The sequence below is a fragment of the Mustela nigripes genome, chromosome 8, assembly GCF_022355385.1.
Source record: "Mustela nigripes isolate SB6536 chromosome 8, MUSNIG.SB6536, whole genome shotgun sequence".
Classification (NCBI taxonomy): domain Eukaryota; kingdom Metazoa; phylum Chordata; class Mammalia; order Carnivora; family Mustelidae; genus Mustela; species Mustela nigripes.
This window is the reverse complement of record NC_081564.1, coordinates 67,991,593-68,019,365: the sequence shown is the minus strand read 5'-3', so window position 1 is coordinate 68,019,365 and position 27,773 is coordinate 67,991,593. Positions and strand designations below refer to the sequence as shown.

General features: G+C 47.1%; 1 protein-coding gene across 3 annotated transcripts in view; it reads right to left on the bottom strand.

The window, feature by feature from the left end:
* MAPK4 (mitogen-activated protein kinase 4) overlaps nt 1–27,773 on the bottom strand; it is a 142,245-nt gene that overhangs the window by 84,706 nt on the left and 29,766 nt on the right. The window contains exon 1 of one of the 3 annotated variants that reach the window (XM_059409685.1): nt 8,338–8,429. The exons of the other annotated variants lie outside the window; for them this stretch is intronic. The gene's annotated coding sequence lies outside the window, so the exon portion shown is untranslated. Of the gene's footprint in view, nt 1–8,337; nt 8,430–27,773 lie in introns of those variants that run through there. 3 annotated transcript variants of the gene reach the window in all.

The following is a 27,773-nucleotide window of genomic DNA, read 5'->3' as shown; positions in this document are numbered from 1 at the left end:
ATTACAAGCAGCTGACTGAAGTGTGACTGTACCCTAGTGGTAGAGTGTTTTGGTTCCATTTTAAAATCAGGATTTCAAGGCTGAGACTTGACATGGAGTAGGAAATATGGCTGAAACCTCTCCTTCCTCCAGAGCCCAGACTGACTGAAGCTGATGGGTTGGAAGCAAGAAGGAATGTTCCAGAAGGGAGTGCCTGTGGCTTCACTGGGCCATTGTTATCCATTGTACCCTCCTCAAATGATTTTTGTCAGCTTTCTGCTTTTAGAATGTACCCCTAGGGGGAGGTCCAAGCAGCATCCAGCTAAGGAAACACAGCAGGAGCTGAAATGGAAGCCACTTGGCCAAGACTAGGGCAGGAGGCAAGAGAGCTGAGCTGGAATGGTAATGCTCTCCCCTCCTTTGCTCAGTCACAGGGCCTAATGAAAACACCCATTTGTCTAGCAGATTGATCCCTGCTGGGGATAGCCAGGAGGCTGGTTTTCCTACCTGATGAAGGACATCAACACTCAGACTAGCAAGCAGCCACTTGGGCACAGGGCTGGCTGGGGAATGGGGCGAAGCCTCCCGGACATCAGGGAGAACCTGGCACAAGAGCGACACTGCTGACCGATGCTATGACTCTTTTTGAAGATTTACAGCCACATTCCATGCCAGCACTTTCACTCTCCCTAAGCATTCCAGGATTCCAGGCACCCAAGACTCAGTCCCCTGAGGTCTCCTGGGGCAGACCAGGCATGCTCCAGGGCCAGCCTTGGTTCCTCCAAACCTGCACCTCTCCAGCCCCTTCTCCCATGCCCTGGGTCAGCTCAGGGAAGCACGGAGCTGGCTGAGTTTCTAGGGCCCCTGTACCTCTCCAGCCTCTTCTCTGGTGCCCCGGGTCAGCTCAGGGAAGCATGGAGCTGGCCGAGTTTCTAGGGCAGCCTGGGCTTCAGCTTCTCACATGGGTGTGCTGAAGTGAGCGCCAGTCAGCAGGGATGCAAGTTCGTTTCCAGATACTTTTCATCCTCCAGGCACCCCAGAGAGTGAATGAAGATGGGAGTTCAGTGCCACAGGCTGAGGGAGAAGACAGGGCGCTCCAGCCCAGCTGTGTGCTTTGACAAAACTTACAGCTGACTCAATACCCTTTAAGCACGCCACTGGGTGCTCTCAAGTGTCATTTTCTGAACACACAGTTCTCTTTAGACCTAGAGGCGGCCAGAACTTCCCAGGACGCCGCGCCGGAAGAGCATTCCAGACAGGGCCCTCCAGGAGGGACACCTGCGTATATGGAACAGGATGTGTCTTCAGACAATATTAACATCAAGAACACCACCACCACCTCTACAAAACTCCAAAGAGTTTATTTACAAAAAGCAAGTAAACCTAGGTAGAAAAACTTGGATTGAGGCAAAATATGGTGCTCATTCTCTGCTTCACAAAAGGACTCACCACTGCCATGTTTAAAAAGCAGCAAAAACAATTGCTGCTTTTTAAAAATTACAAATTCACAGGGGCGCCTGGGTGGCTCAGTGGGTTAAGCCTCTGCCTTGGGCTCAAGTGGTGATCTCAGGGTCCTGGGATCCAGGCTCTCTCTGCTCAGCAGGGAACCTGCTTCCCTCTCTCTCTCTCTGCCTGCATCTGTCTACTTGTGATCTCCCTGTCAAATAAATAAATAAAATCTTTTTTTAAAAAAACTTAAAAAATAAAAATTACAAATTCACTGCATAAAAATCAGATAATAAAGGTAAGAAAAACAAAAGAATGACCCTAATGCCCCAGAAAATCCTGCCTCATATCCTTCTAACATTTGCGGTACATATAGGATAACATTTTTTTTTTTTAAAGGAAACTACAATCATATGGTATATGCCATTTTATAAGCAATATACTATAAAAAATTCTTCGAATGAAGAGACTGATACATCACTTAACAGCTCTACAGAATCATCAAATAGAGTACTAACATTTACTCATGTGCTCCTTTAACTAGTGTACCCTCTTAGAACTTTCAATATTGGCAAATGATAACTTAATGAACAAATCTCTACGAATGTAATCAGGGAATCATAATTTCTGATGTTCTTGCATTCTGCTTCCATTTATACACCAGGCACTAAAGAACCCATACATTCATATATTCATTCATTCTTTTACCATATGCTGATTATAACCCTACTATATTCCCATCATTATATAAGCACTGGGATGTTCCTGCTCCAGTGGAAGGAACCTGGACAGCAGTGAGAGAAGACAGACAACACATAACAAAACAAAGATTAAAAAAAAAAAATCAGACTGCAATAAGAGCCGTGAAGGAAATCGAGAGGACAAAATATAATAACATAGCTCAAGAGAAAGGATTATTTTAGCCCGAAGACCTCTCTGAAATCCTTACCTGAAAGGTAAGAAGTCATCCCCATGAACAGTTGGAGGAAGAGGAATCCAGGTAGAGAAAACAACACATGCAAAGGCCCTGAGGCAGGAGCCTTTGGTTTGGTATACACCGAAGTAAGCCAAATGTGGGGAAAGGCTGAAGAGGCAGATCACCCAGGGTCCTGTCACTGTGAGGAGCTCTAACTTCATCCTGGTGTACCAGGAAGCCACTAAGTATTCCTGTAGGGCAGTGGTGTGATCTAAATTGTAAGCTCCCTCCAGCTGGGTCCTGAAATGTGAAGAATGTACTGTGGGGGGAGACCAGTAAGGCAGTCTTGGAAGTGGTCCAGGTGGGTGATGATGGGGTCTTGGACTTGATGGTTGGGGTGGAGAGAGACACGAGATACATTCTGGAGTGAAATGAAGATCTGCTAACACCTTAGCTGTGAGAGAAGAGGGCAGGGAGCACTGAAGAAAGATTCCTACTAGTTTTTGCTTGACTGGCTGACTGAGGCACCACTGACACAGATGGGAAAGTCTGCGGACAAACAGATTTGAAAGGAGTCAAAATGAATTTGTAGAGACGTCTATATGGCTGCCCAATGTTTATAATGCTTTTGAGATCCTTTCTCTCCCTGGCTCCAAGGAGCTCGGTGGTTCTAGCACTGAGACCTGGCTGGTGTAGGTTCTAGCTCGGGATCAGCCCCTTCCTGACCTGAGACTTCAGGGAACTTACCTCACTCCATGCAGATGTCCCCCATCCGTGACCAAATAAAAAGAATACATGTCCCTTTCTTAATTCCTGCAGCTCTCTTAAAGGCCGAGCAATAATGCCAAAGGAGCTATTTCCACTCCTGGAAAGGAGGCATACTATGTACTGTCAGGTTTCTTTAGCGTCTCCCGAACTACCTGTGTGTATACAGGAGCCCTTTATCATACTCCAAGGGCTCAGCCTCTGAGCGAAAACATCTTTGGGGGACAGAACCTGAAATGATACCATTTATCTGACCCTGCGGGTCACTAATTCCTCCCCAAAGATCCTTCACTGGCGTGGGAACACCGCCATTCACTCTCATTACAGATAAGGTTCTTATTTTAAAGCCCTAAACCCAGACACTTGGCAGTTTGTGGGGCTGCTCCTCAACCACTCACCAGACGGTCTGGCCTGGCCTGGCAAATGACTGCTTCATAAATGCCACAGCTGCAGAGCCCCTTGCCTCTGTCACGGCCGCCAAGTCGAGGACCCGGGGACCCAGGGCCCCCCGGCAGTGTGTGCTCTCACTCAAGTGTTTAGAAGCCAGAGCCATGGACCCTGCACACACCCCCCAGGTCCCCTCCAGGAATGCAGGCCTTTCAGCCTCGACGGCAGGGCAGGTGCCCCCATCACTACCACTAAAGACTGTCTCCCCCCAACAGAGCTGAGGTCACACTCCCTTCCCCAGGCCCACCGCACCCGGCGGGGCGGAGGGGGCGGTGCAAAATGGCATGAGGGTCTGAAGGCCTCTGACTTGGGCAACTCCGAAGGATCGCTCCAGCTGCACTAGTCCCGGGGCCAGAGGAGGCCATCACCGGGGCGGCCTCCCAGCCCGGTGTGTCCTCGGGAGCCCGCCCCACAAAAGCCCTTTCTCTCTCACAGCCTGCTTCCCAGGGAGGAGTGCAGGGCCCAGGGCAGGCCCCCAGCAGAGATGGGCTTGGACCCTACCCCTTCCCAGGGGCTATGGTCTAGGAAGGGAGACAGACCTGCTCCAGGCACCCTTGCTTCTAGCCTAAGGACAGGCCATGCTTCCCCAAGCCACTCCCAGGCTTCAGGGCCTCCCCCACGGCCCCCCCAACCCAACTGTTTGGCTCACTTTTCACCTGTCCTTTATATTTGAGGTCGACATCACGCCTCGTCATGCCTCTCCTTATAATGAAGTTCACTGAGCCCGCAGTACACTCTTAGGGTGGTAAATTGGTATTATGGACATGGCCTGTCTCCCCAGAGAGGCCATAAACACCCCATGGCAGGGACTTCTCCACGTTCCACCAGCACAGCGCAGGACACAAGACAGTAAACGCTCGTTGCCGTCCCCGGCAGGCAGAGCGACGGCGCGCGCTAAGGTTAACTGCCAAATGTATGCTACACACAGAAAGTCTTGTGGATACTTGGCGAAGGCAGAGATTGAAGAAACTCCAGGGAAAGCGGAAGAAAAACTTTTATAATAACCGACTTACCGGGGATAATGGAGATTTCATTTCTGGGGGAAAATTTTGCTCCTGGGAGCTCGACCCTGAATTCCTAAGAGCTCAATTCTCCAGCTCGTCGTCCGTCTTTCCTGCCATTTGGGGTCCCGGCTGTGCTGATGAACAGCACTGCGGAGAATGAGCTTGGGAGGCGGGTGCAGCAGAAACGCATGCTTCGTGGCAGACGGACGTTCTCTGTAACTTACATCACCAAGTCGCTGCCCCCCACCCCCGAGTCCTATAACGGCCAAAAAAACACAAAGTCCCATTTTCCTCCCTGTTATTCAATGCTTCCAGCTCAACAGGTACTTCTCTACCCTTACCCACGCCAGCATCATGGAGCTTTCCCACGTTTTAAAACCTGCTATTTCTGACCTCTGGATGGGGCTCCTTCCCATGGAAAGGAGTACCTGAAGACCAGGTGTCTTCTGTCTTTCGCGGGCACGTCTGGAGAGCAGCAGGTGAGAAAGAGCACACCCTCCAGAGTCGGAGGGTATGAGTCTGTTTTACTGCTCTCTACCCACTTGGCACAAGCTACTTAATCCTTCCCAAGCCTCAGTTTTCCCATTTGGAAAGTGGAGATAATAGGACCTCCTTGCTATGATTAAATGAAAGCGTGTATGTAAATCACTGAACACCATGACCAGTAATGAAGTGAATGTTCGGTAACATTAAATACCGCTCTTCCTCTTTACAAGCTTCCAAGGGCCCTGTTCCTAGCAAGTTGCATAACAAAAAGCCTACTTGGCTCAAATGTAGTAAAAATAAGACGACAGAACTGTTGGGCTAATAGTTACCTAAATATATGGATAATCTCTCCAAAGACGGAGGGATAGATGGCTGGGCTATGGGTGAATTTTTCTTCGTTCTGTAAGTTATGTTAATGTCATTGCGTTCTTTGTCCTGTAATTCTTTTTTAAAGATTTTTTTAAAATTTTATTTACTTGAGAGAGAGAGCGAGAGAGAGAGAGAGGGAGAGGGTCAGAGGGAGAAGCAGATTTCCTGCTGAGCAGGGAGCTCGATGCAGGACTCGATCCTGAGACTCCAGGGTCATGACCTGAGCTGAAGGCAGTTGCTTAGCCAGCTGAGCCACCCAGGCACCCTGTCCTGTAATTTTTTAAAACGAGTGATTTTCATATCTAACTGGGCAGCCCCACTTCCCTCCCTGGGTGAAAACACACAAAGTAAACATTGATAGGCCAGTGTCATCTTAGCACCTGCAGAATCCACGCCAGATTTTTTCAAGAGGGGACCGAAGAATCTGCGTCTAATGAAAAGCAAGTTCCTCCAGGCTTATACGCTCCCCAAAGTTTGAGAGATTCTAGGAAGAACTCTGGATTTGCAATCAGAAGATGCAAGTTCTAGTCTTCACTCTGCTGCTGTCTTTCAGCCAAAGTCCCGTGTCCTCCAGGGTCCCGTTTTTGCTTTCCCCTTCTGCAAGGAGAAGGGGTCAGTCACATTCCCCACTGGGAACCCATGCCAAGGGAGAAAAGCTGGCCGGAGAGCTTAGATTCCTGAGGATAACTAAATAATCTTGGGGACAAATAAATATTCAGCAAGTGATCAGGCCTCGGCAAAAGTGCAATGCATGAATACTTCTGCCAACCCAAATAAAGCTGTCACACAGCCTGCATTTCCTTGGGAGAGCCAGTACTCAGGCCCTGCTTCTCCAGCTCTGCGTCCTCCTCCTGCCAGTTGACCTATGGACAACCCCAAGCTTATGCAGAGAGAAAGGACTGTGGAAGGAAAGAGAGAAACATCAATTTGGCTTAAACTCCCAGCTTTGGTAAAAGGATGGAGCATCTACAAATAATGCCCAAAGGGAGAGTTCCATGAGCGTGAGTGTGTTGGCCGCACCGAGGAAGAAAGCATTATTGAAAAGATGCAGGAGGGGGCAGTCATCTGTGGTCACTGAGATGTGCTCACCTCCTTGGGTGAGTCAAGGATTCTAAGTCCAGTTTAATGTAAACCCCTGAGTTCTGATGAGCCAGTTCATGTGTTGAGTAAATATCACACTGACTCACAGAAAAATGAACCACGGCTGCTCATTTCGTTTTTTTCTGATGAAGGAGTAACAGATACCGGGACCGCCGGCTATTCGGTTCATCATGGAGGATCTCGTATACCTTGAGCTGGGAATCTCTGGCTGGACATTAATCCAGGCTCACAGAAATTGGAGTCAACATATGAGATCCTTCCCAGAGATCTTTCTTTTTGCAGGGGAATATCCTAATTAAAATGGTATATTTTGGGGCGCCTGGGTGGCTCAATGGGTTAAAGCCTCTGCCTTAGGCTCGAGCCCCACATTGGGCTCTCTGCTCAGCAAGGAGCCTGCTTCCTCCTCTCTTTCTGCCTGCCTCTCTGCCTACTTGAAATCTCTATCTGTCAAATAAATAAATAACATCTTTTTTTAAAAATGGTATATTTTGCACTTATATTCACCTTGTTGTGTAAGAAATGGAATGACTTATGCGTCCTTGGGGCATAGAAAGATGCCCGACAGCAAGGCAGTTACCAAAACCGGGAGGCTCAGTCTTGGAGAGACTGGTAACTGAACTAGCGAGAGAGGTCAAATGTTGGCATATTGACTTTCCTTTCCTTTCTTTTAGCAGGAGAGAAAGAGAGGGACACAGAGAGAATGAATCTTAAACAGACTCCACACACAGCACGGAGCCTGATGTGCAGTTCAGACCCTGAGATCATGACCTGAGCTGAAATCCGGAGTCAGACATTTAACTGACTGAGCCACCCAGGTGGCCCTGCACGCTGACTTTCAGGCAGTATTTTGCAGGGCACGGTCTTTGCATTTTCTCTCCACGTTTAGGATTTTTTGATCCATCTCTTCAAACACCTATTCCACATGGGCTCACTTTATTACGATGATGATACTCTTACAAACCAAGCAAATGCTTTCCCATCAGGCTTGTAAATGGTGTCTAATTGCCTGTGGTCTCTAACATTTCTAAAGATAGAAATAGATTTTAAAAGTACCTTGATACATTTTAGAGATAATTCAAAAACACAAGACAAGGGAAATTTAGCGGGGATAAATAGAAGATCCAGTATTTACCCCCAATTTTACTATGAGATCTGAAATGCAGGAATGGCCACTGGAAAAGGCCTTGAGGGTCTCAGAGGACCCCAGATTAACATCTGAATTATTATGGAAAAAAAATTTTTAAAGCCATCTTACTACAGAAATACATGGAGAAAAATGCAACTTCTGAGCCTGTGTATCTTCTTCCTCTTATTTTTCCCCAATATTGCTCATACCCTTTTTCGGAGTATTCTGTACAGCTTTAAAAGTGAAATGGAGAGGGGCTCCTGGGTGGCTCAGTCGTTAAGCGTCTGCTTTCTGCTCAGGTCATGATCCCAGGGTCCTGGGATCGAGCCCCGTATGGGGCTCCAGGCCCAGCGGGAAGCCTGCTTCTCCCTCTCCCACTCTCCCTGTTTGTGTTCCTTTCTCACTCTCTCTCTCTGTCAAAACAATAAATAAAATCTTTAAAAAAAAAAAAAAGTGAAATGGGGAAGAAATGGGGGGGGGACAGTAAGAGCAGATGCAGGGGATAATAACTAATTTGGTTTACTTGCTTTAATAAGCAACCTTCAACAAAAGCAAAGAAGCCCAGAGAGAGAGTGGTAACCATGTGTTGAGGACTGGGGGCCAGGGGGAGGAGAGCTGAACATGTTAAGGCTGGAGATGTAGGCGATTTGATCCAGAGGGTAAAAAGGGTTGCCAGGAATACACATACACATACTTACATATATATCAGAAAAGACAGTTTCAGGCCAAAAGAAGAAAGTCTGCAGGTAAGTTGGGGCTCTCCTCCCAAGGGACGGCTGACTCCTAACGAAACCGGGAGCTCCCTCTCATGGGACATGCTGGAGAAGAAGAAGCGGTGATCTGTCAGGATGGTATGAAGACGACTCTGGGGGCACTTGGGTGGCTCAGTAGGTTAAAGCCTCTGCCTTCGGCTCAGGTTATGATCTCAGGGTCCTGGGATCGAGCCCCGCATGGGGCTCTCTGCTCAGCGTGGAGCCTGCCCCCCCCCCCCCCCGGTCTCTCTACCTGCTTCTCTGTCTACTTGTGGTCTCTGTCAAATAAATAAATAAAATCTTAAAAAAAAAAAAAAGACAACTCTGGCACTCGGTGCTACAGTTTTAGGGTAATATAAACGTGAACAGTTACCAAGCTGGAAGACGGGACAGATGGGGAGTGGGTAAATGGCTTATGGTTCCAAGTCAGAGTAAAGATTTGAAAGGAATATTCTAGAGAGGATTTTAAATCTTGATGGGCAGGTGGATCAGACAGCCTGTGACATTCCTGCCCCTGGATTCTCGGCGTAACATCGGACTGGTCCACAAGGGTAGCTGCGATCAATGACCTCCAAGCCTTCTCTGCTCCAGGACCGGCCGGTTCGGCACTAAAGCTTCATCAGTTTTGCAACAGAGGCTGAAAAGTGGCCCCTCTTGGGGAGCTACTGAGTCGTACAGGCTGGAGTCTGTCAAGGGTTTAACAAAGTGGAATAAGCAGGAGTCTAAACTCAAAGGCAGGTTTAATCCCTGGAAAGTCAAGTTGGACAAAAAGTAGTATCATGGGGTTTCTCATGGGCTTATCTTTCTCTTTAACTATTTAAAGTGCTTTTAAAACAAAACAAATGAGCAGAGGGGGAAAAGAGAAACAAACCAAGAAACAGACTCTTCCCTACAGAGAACAAACGGAGGGTTCCCCTGGAAGGGAGCTGGGTGGGGGATGGGGAAACGTGATGGGGACCAAGGAGTGCACTCGTAGTGAGTCACTATATTGTATGCCTGAAACAAATTTGACACTGCCTGTTAACTAACTGAACTTAAATAAAAGTGTAAAAAAAAAAAAAAAAGAAGAAGAAGAAGAAAAAAAGGAAAGGAAATGAAAACTGAGAACATGCAAAAAGTTAAAAAAGAGTGCTTTTACAACCCCTGTACTTTAGTTCCTGCCATGTGCCACTTTAAAAAATGGAATCATTTTTCTCCTTGATTTAAAAGATTGAACCTGTTTTCTCTGTTTAAAAAGACTACTTCGGTATTGCCTCTGGAATGACAGAACTCTACACATTACTTATGTTTAAACTGCTTTACCCGGAATGGACTGATGCTAGTGTGCCCTGTTTGAGAAAATCTGCAAAAGCCCAAGCAAGACCTAAAGAAAAACCCACGGGTAATTACTCACTTTCTAAAAGTGTCCTTTGTTTTGCACCACAGCTCCCAGAGACACAAAGCCTTAAAGCCCAAAGCCGAAACCTCAGAGAGGCTGATGATGACGATGATGGTCCAAATTATCCCCAATTATTAAACGCGTCCTATCTATAAGCCCTCTCAAATATGTTCACTCACTTAAGCCTCAAGACACCCAGGGCAAGACCACGTTTGTCAGCCACCCGTGGACGGTGGGATGTGTCCAAAATTAATGACTGCAATTTCAGGGTGCAACCCTCAAGAAGAGGGGCCTTCCTTGCTTTTCATCCTTTTCCCTTTCTTCTGGCTGACCTGCACATCCCAGGGAACCACCCTGACCCACGCAGATGAGGGCAACACCTGAGGGACAGGGGAGCGACAGGATAGAGAAAGCCTGGGTTCTCAGTACTGGGAGCTGCCACGCCGTCATGAAGTATAATGCTTGCAAGACTGAGTGAAAAGGAAGTAAATGTCTATATTGTTTAAATTATTAATAATAGGAGGAGCGTACCCCCACTCTGGACTCAGGCAAGAAGGGCATGTGTACTGGGCCCTGCACTTCAGAAAGTTCCAGGTCTCCCAACACACACACACATACACACACACACACCCCAGTCACTCAGGACCAGGGACACAGTATAACCAGTACCTTGAACATCCGCTGGCATGACTAACATCATTCAAGCCCCAGGGACACATTTCTCTGTATCTCTTGCCTTAGTCCTCAAAACAAAAGGCCACTGTGTCCAAATGTTGTAAAGACTGGGGACTTGGCCACTGCCAGCAGCATCAGGAAGAGCTGTAGCTTCAGAGCAAGGGAGAATCTGAGCAGTGCCAGCACTGGGTATTAACTCATCCAATCCTTCTTCTCAGAGAGCATCAATGCAACAGATTTCTGCATAATGAAGAAGGGCTGCTTCCCAGCAGGGTGGGAGAACTACTTTCTTTTCTTTCTTTCCTTCTTTGCCTTTCTTCATCTTCTGATTCTTGGTTCTAGCAGCACGGCTGGATTAGTGTGATATTTATGAGTCAGATACAAAAGCGGAGGAGTAACGTGCCGTATTAGACAACGTATAGACCTCTGAAATTTGCACACCTCTGTGTAGGTCTGAAGTCAACATACGTGATATGTGACCCTGATTCTTTACACGGGCAACCAGACAGACTTTAAAAGCTATAATTACAAAGTTTTATTTTTATTCCTTTAAGATGTTATATTTTTGAAGGTGTTATTTTTATGTAATCTCTAGCCCCACCCTCAGGCTCAAACCCACAACCCCTAGATCAAGAGTCGCACACTCTACTGACTAAGCCAGCCAGGAATCCTATTTTTAGGAAAATATTTTATAAGCTCTTGAACTGAGGTTCAGGAAATTAAGTAACAATTCAGGCTTCTTTAAATTACTTTAAAATGTGGCACTTACTTATAATTTGTATTTTTGCTTTTTAATTTTAACAGATTTTTCAATATTTTAGTAAAAATGTTTTTAAAACTTTCATTTAAAATAATTTTAGGGGCGCCTGGGTGTCTCAGTCAGTTAAGCATCTACCTTTGGTTCAGGTCATGATCCCAGGATCCTGGGATACAGGGCTGTATCTTCTGCTTCTCCCTCTCATACCTCCTCTGTGGGCTTGCTATCTCTCTCTCTCTCTCTCTCAAATAAGTAAAAATCTTTTTTAAAAATAAGAAAATAAGGGGCGCCTGGGTGGCTCAGTGGGTTAAAGCCTCTGCCTTTGGCTCAGGTCATGATCCCAGAGTCCTGGGATCCAGCCCTGCATCGGGCTCTCTGCTCAGCAGGGAGCCTGCTTCCTCCTCTCTCTCTGCCTGCCTCTCAGCCTACTTGTAATCTCTGCCTGTGAAATAAATAAATAAATCATCTTTTAAAAAAGAAAAGAAGAGAAAAGAAAAATAAATAAGAGGAATACAATAAAGCTAATTTTAAATTTTTAATTACTTTAAATTTACATTTTGATGAAAATACATTCAAATTTAACACATTTTATTTTTTAATCCTTTAGATTCTTTTTTTTTTTTTTACTATTTTATTTATTTATTTGAGAGTGCATGAGTAGAGGGGTTGATGGGGAGGAAGGGGAGAGAAAGAAGCAGACTCCCTGCTCAGTGGGGAGCCCTTCAAGGGGCTCAATCCCAGGACTTGGAAATCATGACCTGAACTGAAAGCAGAAGCTTAACTGACTGAGCCACCTCAGTCAGTTGCCCCTAATCCTTTAGGTTCTTATTTGTCAACTGAAAACCAAGTATGATAAACAACATAATTAGTGATTCCTTAAAATGAAATAAGAAAATACATTTTATGAAATATATAATTTAAGCATTAAATGTCTACCTTATTATTCCAGTCAAACATTTTCTAGCAGCAGAATACCCAAGCATGCAAAATAATAATCAAATTCCATTATCGTTAATATTCTGTCAACTTTCAATGATATAAAGGCCATGGCTTTACATGCATTTTCCTATTATGAAAGTGTATTTGTCAAAGTAGCAGAACATAGTACATGTAACACTGAGTTTTAACTTTCATTCTTTAGACATATGGTCTGCTATCCATTTGCAGTCTTGCTTGAGGCCTGACAAATGTTAGAAAAGGGGTCTTTCTTAGTTCTAGGTGAACTTGGGTTCTAAACGGTGTGGTGCCCTTGCTTACTTCTCAGATAAGTCAGAGCCCACAACAGTGTGAAATAAGAGGCTAAGCAGCGATCATGAAAGGGATTCGTTGGCTACCTCTGCACCCTGTGTACGGCAGAACAGACTCAGAACGTCTGTAGAGCCATGTGGCACTAAGGGACTGTTCTGACACAGTCAATGGTGGCAGACAGTGTGTTAGTTACTGGCTGCTGTGGAACAAATCACCACAAACTCAGGAGCTTGAAGGACACACATTTATCATCTCGCAATTCTTATGGGTCAACAGTCCAGACACAGCTTAGCTGGATCCTGTGCTCAGAGTCTCGAGCTTAAAACCAAAGTGTCAGACGGGCTGCATTCTCACTGGCAGGCTTGACTGCGGAAGAAGCCAAGCTCATTCAGGCTGTTGGCAAAATTCATTTCCTTGCAGCTGAAGGACTGGGGGCCCAACTTCTTACTGGCTATTGGCTGGAAGCCACTCAGGTCCTGGAGGCCACCCACAGTTTTTTGTCACATGGCTGTCTTATAATATGACTGTAAGCTTTTTCAAGGTCCACAGGTGACCCTATCTCTCCAACCTGCTAAGGCAGAGACTGACATACTATAATTATGGGAGTGACATCCTATCATCTTTGCCATACTGTGTTGGTTAGAAGCAAGTAATACATTCTGCCACACTCAAGAGTATGGATTATAAAAGGATATTATAAAGGGGTTATACCCCTTAGGGGGTCACCTTGGGATATGTCTGCTGAAGTATTCTTATGCTCTGGCAGAATGATAAGACCTTGAAAAAAATCCCCATGCAGGGGGCAACCTGGGTGGCTCAGTCAGTTAAGTCTCTCACTCTTGGTCTCAGGGTCCTGAGACTGAGCCCCGTGTTGGGCTCCACACTCAGTTGAGATTCTCTCCCTGTCCCTCCCCCTCCTCATATGTGCTCACTCTCTTTCCTTCTCAAATAAATACATAAATAAAATCTTTTCAAAAAAAATTCCAGGGTGCCTGGGTGGCTCAGTTAAGCATCTGCCTTCAGCTCGAGTCCTGCATCGGGCTCCCTGCTCCATGGGAGAGGAGACAAGCCTCTGCTTGTGTTCGCTCTCTTGCTGTGTCTCTGTTAAATAAATAAAATCTTAAAAAAAAAAAAAATCCTGCCTACTTAGAGAGGAAAGTGATAGACAAAATTTTCAGAAATTCATACAGGGTCCTATGTTTACCCTAGCTAGAAGATTCCACACCAAGAACTCTGCTAAAACTGTTCTTTGCCCTAGATCTTTCGAGTTGTCTAATCAAATCAAGATGGCAACCAGTCATTTTTCTGCTCTTTGCCTGGTTAGAACATTCTCGGTGTACTATTCATGCTCTTAGAGAAGACATTTCTGGTCATGAATTCAGGAAGTTTCCTGAACTTCCTGCTAGATCGATGACCACAAGGTCCTATAAGGTATACAAAGAAGATAACCCTAACTTTGTTTCCTTTTAGTCTGCAGCCCTATTGGTAAGAAAAGACAAGAAGAATGTCCAATAATGAAATTTCATTCTAACGTCCTCTCTTCCCCGAGCCCTCCAGTCAAAGCCTCCTTCTCCTCCTCCTCTCCCTCCTCCTTATCCTCTCAGAGTCCACATACAAACAGAACTTCTTGTTACAGAGTTCTACACCCTGATTATCCCCCTAAAATCTCTCTCCCATTACACTGGGAGATCTTTGAGGGCAGAGTGATTTACTCCTATCTGCTTGTCCAGCCCCTGGAACCATCTCCGACACAGAGCCACCTCTCCACATGGGTTTGGGTGGATGGATGGACTGATGGTAACAGATGAGTTGTGTGATGGTAAACAGTACAGGACCACAGAAGTGAAACCCTTAAGCCACACTGCTTCTCTGAAGTTATTTCTAATTTTCTCATTAGTAAAAAACGGAATTGTACAATATTCAGCAGAAGAACCAGACATAATTGAATATTTTTTCTGTGATTCCACTTAATAGGAAGTTGAAGACCAGACAAAAGTAATTCTTGGGCAGAATGGGAGGGGTAGAAGAACTGCCTGAGAGGGAGGTGAAGAAACCTTTTGCTAGAATCAGCCCACAGCCTTGTCTGGTCACAGAATGTATCCATATCTAAAAGCCCCATCAAGCTGTGTGCACGTAAGATCTGTGAGCTTTACTCTACACAGCATGCTTCAATCTTTAACAATCTACAATCTAAACTACAAAGGGGATGGGGGGGCTGTACCTGGGGGCTCTGTGTACAGAGCACAGTGCCCCTACTTCACTAGGAGTCCCCCAGGGGAAAATGGTGTCGGCAGTGTGATCACCTCCAAGGGACCCAGCATGAGTCCTCATCAGATGTTTAACCCTGGGTTCCCAGGACTAGCTGACGTGCCCAGATGCTGCTGGAGGAATGCTACCATTTCCTCTGGGTCACTTTATCCTTCTCTGGAGACCTGGCAGATCAGGTACTGTGCTTCATTAAATGATTCCCTAAAGCCTTCCTTGAGGACAAGAAACCCTGTCCCAGCTGTCAGAGAGATGGGCGCCTGTCCCTGGGGCGACATCTGCAATGGGACACTCTGGTCCACTCCTGCCTAAGTAGCTCTATGACACCTTCCGGCAGAAAGTCTGCTCACTCATTTGGTGGAGGTGTGCGAAGCCACATCCACGGCTGCTCCCGAGGGGACCTCTCTGGTGTGGGTTTTCTGCAGCCATAACAGGTAACTCTGCTGTGTGTTCTCTTGCTGTCTCCACACTCATTTAAAAAAAAAAAAGGCAGCTGTACGCTACTGGGCTCACAATGGGAAGATGATGCTGAGAAGCACAACACTAGATGCCAGGTGACAAAGATGACAGAATAAATGGCTTCTCCCAAGCATAGATGTTTGGAGAAATTGTGTCTCCAGATTAGTGCATGGGAGGCTGGTGAGAAACCACTCCCTCCTGAAGCCTGCTTCCAGCAATGTGGACCCGTCTCCCTTCTCTGAACTCAAACCGCACCGGAGCCCATCCAAAAAGCCGCTGTCTGCTCACCAAGTTTATCTCACCCCTACACCAAGACTGTGAGTTCTTTCAAAGCCAAAGCCATGCTTTGTGCATCTCCTGCTTCCCCAGAATCCCTGGCCCAGGGCTAGGTACAGTCTGTGGTCACTGAATATTGGTGACTTAGGTACATGTCAAAAATCCAGTAATTAAACAATTCAAACATATAACGGATGCCCTCCAAGCACGGTCCTTGGCCTAGACAAGGAAAAGACATATTAGGATTCAAGATGTTCACGGCTAAGGGGTAAAGGGAGAAGGGGATGAACTTGATGAGCTATACCTTTTTGCTGTGACGGAAGCCCAGGAGAGAGGTCAGTGTAGTGTCATTCAGCCCCCTGTACACCCCACATTCCAGCCCATTACTTTACAAATCAAGGGTACCTGCCAGGAAGCACCTGTCTCCCAGTTCTGAACCACCTCTCTGTATTCTGCTCAGCGATGCTGGGCTGGAAATCAACAAAATGCAGGTCACACACTTTGACACCGGTGCCTTGTCAGTTTCCACCAACAGGGAGCTCTGAAGGGAGACTACAAGCAGGAGAAGGCTGCTCCTGGCTGTGTCCCGGGGCAATGGCCCTTCAAGGCACCTACACCTGGGCAGGGCCCACTTCTCCAAGGTCAGAGGCTCAGTCTGAGAGGCCTTCCTCCAAGGCCCCATGATATCCATACCAGCGACAGTCCTGCCTCTGCCATCACCTCTCCTGCTTCGCTCAAGTTCCCTTCACCTTTGCAGGTCTCCCACACTTACTTCACCAACTCCCTCCATTAAACTCTCTTAAAGTAACTGGCATGGCTCTCCTTTTCTAACTGTGATCCTAACTGTGATCTGATTTCTAACTGGGATCGCCTCCCTCCTACAGGAAGAAGGCGACCTGCCCAGTATCTGTCAGTTACTCAGTGGCACAACTGGCACCAGGAACCAGGCTTTGTGACCCCAAATCCTAATTTTCCACCCACCGCATCCACCACATCTATAGACCAGTACTATCAAAGACAGTACAGCATAATGACCAACTGGGTTTTAATGCCAAACTACTCAGATTCAAAACCTGCCTCCACCAAATACTATCTATGAGACCTACAGCAGGCTACTTCTCTGGGCCTCCAGTTTCCCCACCAGCAAAATACAAGTGGCCACAGAAGCCATCACAGGGATACTGTGATGCGTTAGCACACATCAAGCACTGAGGAACAGGACTGGCGTGTAGAACGGTACTGGCATCGCCATCACCATCGCCATCATCGTCAAGCAGCAGCACGGCAGAAAGAGTGTAGTCCCCAGTCACAACGATCTGTGTGTAAATCTTGGCTCTGTCTCCTACTCGCTGCGCATCCTCAGCAAGTCCCTTCACCTATCAGAGACTGCCGCCCCATCCCTATCATAAGGCAGATCTCACAGTCCAGAAGAATCACGACAGAACACAAGACATGCTCAATGTTCACCAAGCGGGTATTTAATAAAAGGTTATCTCCACTGTTACTCATTCTATCAAGTCTGATGGACCAAAAGTCTCCTTCTAGATCACTGGGACATGCATGCAGTGACTTCAGGACAGAGATGCCCTGAGCTGTCATTATGGAAAAGGAAGTGAAATCTGTGCTTTCAAGCCATCTCAACTCTCACCACACTCCTGGGCGATATACAAGAATGTCCAACCAGATGAGGCCATCAGCGGCTTTCAGTTTTCACTCCGCAGGACTCACTGACTTGCTATCACATGACCACGTGACGTTTTAACTGGGTAATTTACATCTTATCTACTTCCAAGAAGGATTTTCAGTTACCTCTCATAGAATGTTATTTGACCGAAAACTTAAGGTCAGAGACAGAGATCTGAGCCCAGAGGCAAAGGGGGAGAAAGATAGGGGTAAAGATAATCTACTCTGAACCTACCTCAAGATGGTTATTATCTCCAAGTATCAAAGAAATCCTTTTTCCCAACAGCCAAGGTAAAAAGGAAAACATAACTGTTGTGTAATTCTCATTTTGACTAAGGTAGATATCGTTTTAAAGGCAGAAAAATTTCCATGACACTACAAAAAAATTTAATTAAGTGAGACTTTACATAGGGAACACTGCATATACACAATGAGTCGACCATTCAATGGTAGCTCTTCAGAAGTTAGAAGAACTCATTTTGGGACTTCCTATTCCTTGTTCAAACAGAGTTAGGTCATTACAACACAAGACTGGCAAATTATCTGTAAAAGCTACCAAAGATGACAGTTCTAGCTTGCTCCATGCTTTGCCAGGCCTGGAAGGGGAGTCATACAATTTCTCAAAGCAGTTCCAGAATATAGATTATTTTTTTCCCTTTGAAGACAGGCAGGAACCTGGCTGAGAAGGGAGAGACAACAATGTGTCTTTGAGGTGATGGATGGAGATGTGCAAACACATGACTAAGGGTGACTCCTGTTATCTGCCCGTCTCCAGCGTGGTCACCTGCCCCTGTGCGTCTGGGCTGCCAACCCGATTCATCCCTTTGGCTATTTTCATCTACCAGCTCTGCTGCTCGGGCCAGGGCTTTTCTCCCTGCCGCCAGGGCCACTGTGGGTCATGTCTAAATAGCACATGCCACCAAGAGCAGTGATCAGAGGCAAAGGGATAAAAGAAAAAATCATCCCAAGGGCTGAACCTGAGGCAGAATACACAGCAGTTAAGAATCTGGGATTTGGGGGCGCCTGGATGGCTCAGTGGGTTAAGCCTCTGCCTTCGCCTCAGGTCATGATCTCAGGGTCCTGAGATCGAGCCCCGCAATGGTCTCTCTGCTCGGTGGAGAGCCTGCTTCCCCCCTTCTCTCTCTACCTGCCTCTGCCTACTTGTGATCTCTACCAAATAAATAAATAAAATCTAAAAAAAAATCTGGGATTTGGAGTTAGAAGACCCAGGCTCAAGTCCTCGTCCCAACCCTGAACCATCTGGGAGACCATGAGCACATTAGCTCACCTCCTCCAGAGCCTTTCCCTCCTGTTTCTGGAACAATGGCTAGTACATTACACAGGCGGCATCTCGTTGGAAGGAGTTCTTGGAACAGTTGGTAAAGGCCTCCAGGTAGTGCTTGGCTAGATGTTACATGTTAGCCATGATGACGGGGACAAAGAGAAGGCCCCCAGTGAGCTTCCCTAGGCAAAGGTGACATGGTGTCACCCGGCAGAGACAGCTTATGCTACAGGGAGCAACATCAGCATCTCACCAGCTTCACGCTGCCAAGCGTCTCTCTCTTTCACACTCAGGGTCCCAGGCCGGCAGAGCTCCACAGTCATGCACACCACAGCTGCAGCCTCTGTCCAGAAGTAGCACTTCCGCTCACAATGCATTAGTCAGGTGGTGAGCAAACTCCTGCCCACAGGCCAGCTGCTTGTTTTTCTAAATAAAGTTTTATTGAAACATGCTGCTTCACAGACAGGCTGCGGCTGCTTCCACACCAGGACAGCAGAGCTCAACAGCTGCATCAGAGACCGGGGGGCCTATAAGCTGAAACTATTTCCTCTCTAGTCCTACTGACCCCTGCAATGGTCTAAGGGAGGCCCAGACATACCTAACTTGGAGGCAGACAGGAAATGAATGCCAAAGCTACTGTGCTCCCAGATCGCAGAGAACTAGAGCTCTGCGGTGCACAAACACTAAAGACGACATGGTGACTGGTACCAGCCCACCAACAGGGCAGCCGCTCTGAAAGCTCCTTCTCCAGGGGGAGGTATGGATCGCAACGGAAAGTGACACCGCTGAGCTAACCTCACACGAGCGCGGTTTCACCGCGTGACATCCCTGCTTGGGAACCTCGAGGGGATCCCTAGTGTAGAAAAGATAAGATTTCACCCCCTCTGCTGGACACTCAAGACCCTCACAAAACTGGCCCCTTTCCTCCATCCAAGAAAACATTCCACACTGTTCTCTGCCAGGATTCTTTGCTTCTCTCTGTCTAATCTCCCTCAAAAACAAAGAAAATGCCGGCGGTTACAAGGTCAGTGGCAGGTGGTACTCTCCCCGTATCTGTCTGCCTCCAGGACACAGACTCAACCCTCAGCAGCACTCTTGGGGTTCCCATTACGACACCTGCTACTTCCCCTCTTTCTTTCTTTTCTTTGCCTTTTTTTTTTTTTTTTGGATCCTATGAGAAACATGAGCCCTCATTTCCTGGTGCAGCCCAGAATTGCCTGTGTTCCAAGATGCCTTTCAGAACACTGGGAGTCAGCATGATCTGCCTGTACCTCTCTTCCCCTTTGAGATCATAGCCCAAATCTGTCCTCTCATCTTTCCCTCTGGCCACTGCTTACCTAACAGACAAGAAGATCTGGAAGAACTGGGAGCAGGCTAAGGCAATGCACAGAAGCTGCCACGATCCCTGAGAAAGCCCAGGGCCAGCCACGTCAGCTGGGAACAGAGGGCCAGGCTCTCCCAGGAGGGCACAAATCCTCTATGGATGGCCTGGCCTCTAGAAGGAAGTCTGAGCTGCCCGTCCGCCACCTCCTCTCCTCCTCCCAGGAGGAATGGCAGCTCAGCTGCCCCTGAGACCCATTCCAAACAAAAACAAGCCTGAACTGAATTTCTAAGAAGATCAGCAATCCAACTGCCAAGTCAGAAGTGACCCCAAAAAAAAAACCCAGAGTGAGCACATGATGGCCATAGGAGTAGGGTGTAGAGCGTGTCCCCTGCACAGTGGAAAGGGACGTTCCTGCTGTTGCTATGTTTTGTTCTGGCACTTAGAGCGGGGGGCCGACTCCAGGAGAAGTGTTATGACCTAGAAGTGTTTCACCAAGGCTCTGTCCAGAGAGATCCATGCCTTTCTTTATCCCTGACATTTCTCCCTCAGAGCAGTACCTGCCTGCTCCCAGGACCCCTCTCCTGGCTCTTTCTTCCCTACGATGTTAGGCTGGTCCGTGGGGGAAGGAGATGGTCACTGATGCCCAGTCGAGGGCTCAAGCGTGGCCGCTGGGGGCAAGACAGATCTGGGTTTCAACTTTAACTCCTTCTCGAGTTAGCTGCATGACTTTGGATAGGACACTGAACCTCTTTGAGCCTTGATCTTCTTACTGTATGAAGTGCCTACTCTGTTGGGTAGATAGTCTCTGAGCTGAAGCAGTGGTGTGTGCTCAGGGCCTGGTTCAGAGTCTGTCGAGTGGGGCGGTAATACCGACTGTCCTTACCATCCTCTCTTCCGATGCGCAAAGATGTTCAGTAACTGAGGCTCTGCTTCGTGCCCCAGCATTGGTCCCAGACCTTCAAATCCCTTAACTGTTTACCAACTCGTGTGTGTCTTTGGAAGACACAAGTCAGAGTCCACACTGGGTCATGTCTGAGTCCCTGGTGGGGCAAAGCCCCTGCTCAGGCCATCCTCCCTCAGGACTGGCCGTGGCTGAAAAGCCAAGGCCAGCTTCCGCACTGTGGCCTGGTGACAATCTTCGCAGCCCAGTGCAAGCCCTTCCACTGGCCTTTTCCCAGTACATCTAAAATGCACCTACTCCCCCCAACTTAGCAAAATGTGACAGCGGGTAAGGCCTTCTAGGGCAAGACAAAAAGCAGATGGTAAAAACAGGGTTAGAAATGACCCACCTTGGGGTGCCTGGGTGCCAAAGCCTCTGCCTTTGGCTCAGGTCAGGGTCCCAGGGTCCTGGGATCGAGCCCTGCGTCGGGCTCTCTGCTCAGTGGGGAGCCTGCTTCCCCCTCCCTCTCTGCCTGCCTCTCTGCCTACTTGTGATCTCTCTGTCAAATAAAGAAATAAAATCTTTTTTTTAAAAAAAAAAAAAAGAAGGGTGCCTAGGTGGCTCAGTGGGTTAAGCCTCTGCCTTCAGCTCGGGTCGTGATCTCAGGGTCCTGGGATCGAGCCCTGCGTCAGGCTCTCTGCTTGGCGGGGAGCCTGCTTCCTCCTCTCTCTCTCTGCCTGCCTCTCTGCCTACTTGTGATCTCGCTCTGTCAAATAAATAAATAAAATCTTAAAAAAAGAAAGAAAGAAAAGAAAAGAAAAAAAGAGATGAACCACCTTACATACAGGCAGCGGTCTGTTCCTAAGACCCGGAGTCCAGAGTTTCTGTGTGTCCTGACATGAATGCGTCTGGGAAACTCCAGCAGGAGTCAGGTCTGGGGGCTGCTTCTCTGCTGCCGTCAGTGGGCTCGCACCTCATGGATGAGGAGGCACTTTACCATGGGGGACTGTGGTAACCGTGTGAACGGATGCCTCATTCACCCAGACAGGGTGCCGAGGATGCTCTATCAGCCGCCTTCCCAAATAACGGAGGGATGATTTATCACTCTCAGCATCAAAACTTTAACATTCACCACTTTGTTGGAAGTTCCAAAGCTTATCACATACTTTCCTGCCTCATTAAAGAAAGTATGCTAAAAACCATTTCCTCACTTCTTGGTCACTCAGGGCCATCACTGCCAGCATCAACCATTACGCAGGGCTTTAGAACAATGATACTATTCATGAATCTACTGAGGTGTGGGATGATTCTTTTTCCTACACAAATGATCCCAGAATTTAGAATTGCTTTTGTCTGATTTTTATATTTATACGACCCTTCCTTCACCATCCACAGTCACTTCTTGCCTGACACAAATTCTTTCTAATTTGCCATTTCTACTCTTCTGTGAGTAGGAGAGCAAATCGTGCTTATTAGAACTCCATGTAAACCAAAAGCAATTAAGCCCTAAGTAAGGGCCAACGGGACTCTTTCCTGAGTATTCGCACCATTTCTTTGAGACGTCCATCTTGGCTAACAGAAGCCTATTACGCCTTCCATGGAGGAATGAGTTCATCTATTCCGCACGGTGTAATGAGCCTGCCCATGAAGGTAAAGCTTTGACAAATACAGACAGACGGAGGGATAGAGGGAAGGATGGAGGGAAGAAAGGAGAGATGAAGGGAGGGAGGGAACAATGAACCCATGTGAGTGCGTACAAGATGCTGGGCAGGGCTCCAGGAGCTTTGCCTGTATGAGCTGGTGGCCCCCAGGACAGACCGGAAAGGGGGATACCATTATCACAGCCATTCTTCAGGTACAGACTCTGAGGCACAGAGAAGATAAGCCCGACCACAGAGGCTGGAAGACTGGGTTCTGGAGGGGTGACAGTGCGGCACTCACTGGTACAGGAATGGCTCCTGCAAGCATCCCAGGGAGGGGGGGCAGGGAGAAGCTGGAAGATGAGGAGGGCAGGACACTCAGGAACACCTCTCTGTGGTGGCCACGAGGAGATGAGGGCGCCCCTCAAGCAAGTTCCTTAGTGGCTCAGAGGTCCCCTTGGGACAGAGGAGAGGAGGGAAATGAAAGCCCATGGAGCTGGCAGAGCTCTGAGGTGACTCTGGTCAACACCACCTCCTGAACCCCCTGGGGATGGGGACAGAGCCCGCTGTCACCACCCGTGGGGAAATGACCCCTTTCCTGACAGGCCCAACTGTCTGCCAGCTTCCCCTTAACTATCAACAGCCTCTGGCTTAGCTGAGGGCCAAAAAGCCCCTCTCCACAACCCCCAGGCCAGGTAGGCACCACTTAAGCAAGTCTCAGATAAAATTCAGGCAACTGTTTAGTATTCATTAGCAAGCCTGCAGACACAGCCACGTGAACCGCTCCGCAGCTCAGGAAAGTCCCCATCTTGGCCCACAGCCAGCACCTTACTTCTAGGGTGGCTGCAGAGATAGGCAGGCCAGCCCTGTTCCGGACACAAGCAGCAGGAGGCCCCCACGAAGCAGAGCCTTCGGGACCCCCCAAGGCACCCAACTTAGCCTGGACCTGGGAGACTCTTCCACCCACCATGCAGGAGGCACCACCTGGACAGTCTTCCCAACAGACTACTGAACTCAAATGCCACTCAGGACACCAAGGAAAAATCGTTTCTTACATAACTCAGGCTAATGAAGCCCCAGGTGTTGAGTTCAAGGATACCTGGAATGCAGGGTAGCTACCTATGGAATGCTGATTCCTGATTAGGATATTTCGAAGGCACAGCTCTTACCCCTAAGGTGTGGACTGAAGTTCAACCGTGTCTACACTTCTTGCTGCAACCTTCGTAGGGAAATGTTTTAAAGCAAAAGATCACAGCACAGGGGTGCCTGGGTGGCTCAGTGGGTTAAGCCTCTGCCTTCAGCTCAGGTCATGATATCAGGGTCCTGGGATCGAGCCCCGCATCAGGCTCTCTGCTCAGCAGGGAGCCTGCTTCCCTTCCTCTCTCTCTGCCTGCTTCTCTTCCTACTTGTGATCTCTGTCTGTCAAATAAATAAATAAAATATTTAAAAAAAAAATAAAAAGATCACAGCACAATGCAGTGGTATAGGCTCAGGGGAGGGCCGGCCATTCAGATATGAGGACGGGCAGCGAGGGTGTTCAGGTGCGGAACCACCCACCATCCAATGCGGAAGCTTAGGGGTGCAAAGCTCAACCAGGTTCGGGAGATTCTAAGTTCTGCTCCTTGGGGTCCCCCGGATACTGGACAGAACCTGGGGCTAGGCTGTGGGTGGGGTGAGCAGCAGTAGGGGCCAGTTATGACCCAAGTAGGTGACACAGTTGTCTTTTGTCTTCACATAGGATCTGGGGGCCTACAATGGGCTAACACACATGGTGACTCTGGGAAGAGCTGCAACGTTTCTCAGATGACAGTCTATGGTATCATCTGTCTACAGAGCACTTTAAAGGAACTAGAGGCTGAGAAAGATATTCTGAAAAACGCAGATTAAAAAAATATGGAAGACAAACCATAAGACTCTTTATCTCCTAAAACAAACTGACGGTTGTCGGGGGAGGAGGCAGGGAGAGGGCGGTTGGGTTCCGGACACTGGGGAGGGTATGTGCTATGGTGAGTGCTGTGATGTGTAAACCTGGCAATTCACATACCTGTACCCCTGGGGCTAATAATACATTATATGTTAATTTAAAAATAAAAAATAATAAAAAATTAAAAATTAATTTAAAAAAATAGGGAGGATAAAGCTGGATCACACCAGCTGGGAAATATTGGCCTGTCGGCTGGAGAGAAAAACAGAAATGTACTTACTGGGCTAAGGTTTAAGATACCAAGTGAATGGGTCTTCTCTTTTGAATGGAGACAAAACAAACTGAAGTGTCCCTGGAGATGGAGAGAACCTTCCTTGTAGCCCCTTCACAGTGAGCACCTGAGCGGGCAGCAAATACGGCAAAGGACAGTGAGCAGAGTGTGTGGTGATGGAGCCAATCATGGGAAAGGATGAGAAACAAGACGCCGGGGCTTAAAGTCCGATCGGTGCCAGCGTGCAGAGCCTTGATAAGGAATAAGACAGTCCTAAGTTGATGCCAGAAAAGCAGCAAATAGGGTCTCTGAGAACAGTCAGAAGAAGCTCAAGGGCAGACATTGGCGAAGGGGTACGTCCTACCGCCACAACCTGGGCAGGCTAATCCTGCGTGTGGGGACAGCCCAGGGGAAAACTGCCCACAGAGGATGGCCAGGAGAAAGGGAGAGAGAAGGGATGCCCCAGAAGAAGGGTGCAAAGCATGGAAATGGAACTCTGGAGGAGAAAGTCAACGTGTGTTTCAAGGGAAGCTTGAGATCATTTCAGGACCCCAGAACTGACGCCACTGGTGTCAGTTTTTTTCTCTAGAGAAAAAAACAGATCGGGGGCAGGGGGTGGAGTGGAGGGGGCTTGGTGTGGCTGGGTGGCTCAGCTGGTAGGGCACCCAACACTCGATCTCAGCTCAGGTCTTGCTCTCGGGGTCATGAATCCAAAAACTAAATAAAGCCCTCCCTGGATGTGGAGACTCCTTAAAAAACAAAAAACAAAAGAAAAAAATGCCAAACAGACCAATCTACTGCACTAGAGCTATTTTACTTCATAACCTTGAGTCATAATCAATACCGAAGTTTAAAATAACACTTAATGAATACGTTTGTGAAAAAGGCGTGGATAGGAATAAAAACTGCGTAGTCTTTAAATTTTCCTAACTGGTATGAAATTTATCTTCCCAAAGGGACCTAGTGTCTCTCACTTCATTTTAATCTCTTCTTCCAAAGAGGCCAAAGAGTTCCTTTGGCACTAAAATCCTTCAAATAAAAATACCTGGCAATTCTGTATCATTCAGGATGCCTTTGGCTGCAAGTAACGAGACACTTCTCCCGGAGTAGTTGACATGGTAAGTACATTTATTGTTCCACAAAATCCGCAGCCACAGCATGGCCCAGGTCCAGATATTCCCCCCCCACCCCCCCCACAATGTCTCGGCTTTGTGCTTCCACTGGAGGTGAACGGCTCCTACAACTCCAACCTTCATAGTTATACATGACAATGTCCTAGGGTAGAGGAACCACCTCCCTTGCCCTGTAGCTTTTTTGTAAATTGGAGAAAACTTTTATCAGAAGCCCCCAGGGAGCTGTCTCACAGCCTAGCTGGGGTCCTGTGGACATCCTAAGCCCATTAGGAGAGCAAGTTTATCCTGAGATATGTTGTTGAGAAGGAAGACAGGGTACACCTGAATAAACTGGGATTCTTAGACCGAAGGAGAGAGGCAAACAGACACTGAACAGACCATCAGTAACATTTACTAGGAATGCCACACGCTAGTTGCCGCTGAGGCCAAAGCTGTAAGTCACAGACTGTTTGTTCTCCCAAAACATTTTACAGTGTAGCTGGGGGAAAAGCATAAATGTGTATAAATGGAAGATAATCGTAGTACACAAGTCAATGTATGTTAAGTACTAAATGCAAGCACTCTACCACCACACAAAATGTAAGACAGATTCATCCTAAACCAAACAGTGTTCTACTGGAAACCAAGTCATAGGTGACTGGAGTTTTAGGAGAATGCAGATATTACCTAATTATATATCATAATCGGCTTTGTGCTCCTTAGAGAAAGGCGTTCCATTAGAGGCTGTAATATAATAAACAGCTTAAAATCCAAGGCTCTTTTCACAAACATATTCTTTTAAATGACTTAGGATAATGCTCCACAGGAAAGCAGAAAATACAAAGTAAAATGTTTGCAGAACGTTACCCATGCTGAGGCTCTGTAGATAAGCTCTTTAGAAATACATTCACGGATACAGACGTCCTTGATATGGCCGCATTCAGCTATATAAATCTCAGCTTATAAGTGAAGTAAAGACTGACAGGTTTTTCGAAAAACTATGCTATTTACAGATCAGTGAAGTGAGAATTAGTGAGATTCTGCTGTAATGTCTAATTAGGATTAATTAGCTAATGTTCTCAAAGCACAGAGCACGGATGAAATTTAGCACAAGGTTGAATTGTACTATAGTAGAGAGACTGAATATTAATTCTGTTCATAAACACTGAAGCGAATTATATTTGTAGACACTCTGTTTCAGGAGGTGATCCTCAGGGTGTCCTAGACTTAGTGGCCCACTTCCAAAGAGAATGGAATGGCTTAAAGAGTCCCTTTACAGTGGAAAAGCCCAGGAAACACCTCTTCAGCCAAATGATCAAGGTTAAGGTCATCAATGATGTCTGTAGATATCACATACCCCGAGACACTGTGATGACAAGGGTATGTCACTGCTGCGGGGTTTTTCCCAAAAACCCATAACCCCCATGAGAAAAACATCAGGCAAACCCAGACTGGGGCACATGCCACATGGTACTGAGCCAGCAGCATTCCTCTAGACAGCCAAGGTCATGGACAAACAAGGAAAGACTGAGAAACTGTCACAGACCAGAAGAGACTTTGTGGGGGCAGGGGGTAGGAGCGGGGGGTGGGGGGAGTGGGGTATGACAGCTAAGTGGGACACCATACTCTGGACTGAATCTTGGAACAGAAAAGCAGATGTTAACAGAAAAGCTGAAGAAATCCAGAGAAAGTGTGGTGTTTAGTTTAAAAAAAAAAAAAAAAAGTCAGCTTAAGACATAAATTATGAAGCTAAAGCTATATGGACGTTTTTAAAATAAAAGCTATCCATGAATTGATAACATAGTACCAAGTTTACTCATGACTCTGTCAAAACACACAGTAATTATTGATTTTTTTGGTCTTGTCTTAGAAGTTCATGAAAGGATTTGATCTTGGTGAGGCTATCGCTCACTGTAGAGAGGAAGCCCAGGAATGATTTAACGTGTAAAAATGCAAAGGCTTGGACAGACACAAATCAGTAAGAAGAGTTGGTTAGTGAAAGAAACAGCACACAATCTGGGATTCTCCTCCTGATGTAAGTGATATGATCAAGCTGTAAATTCCTTGAGGGCAGGAACTATTTCTTACTCATTTTTATAACCATCACAGTGCTTGGCATGCAGTAGATGTTTAATATTAAAGTCAGTTGACTCGGTTTTAGGAGATCAAGTTTCAAGGTCTAACACTTCTCAGAGGTTTCAGCCTGTG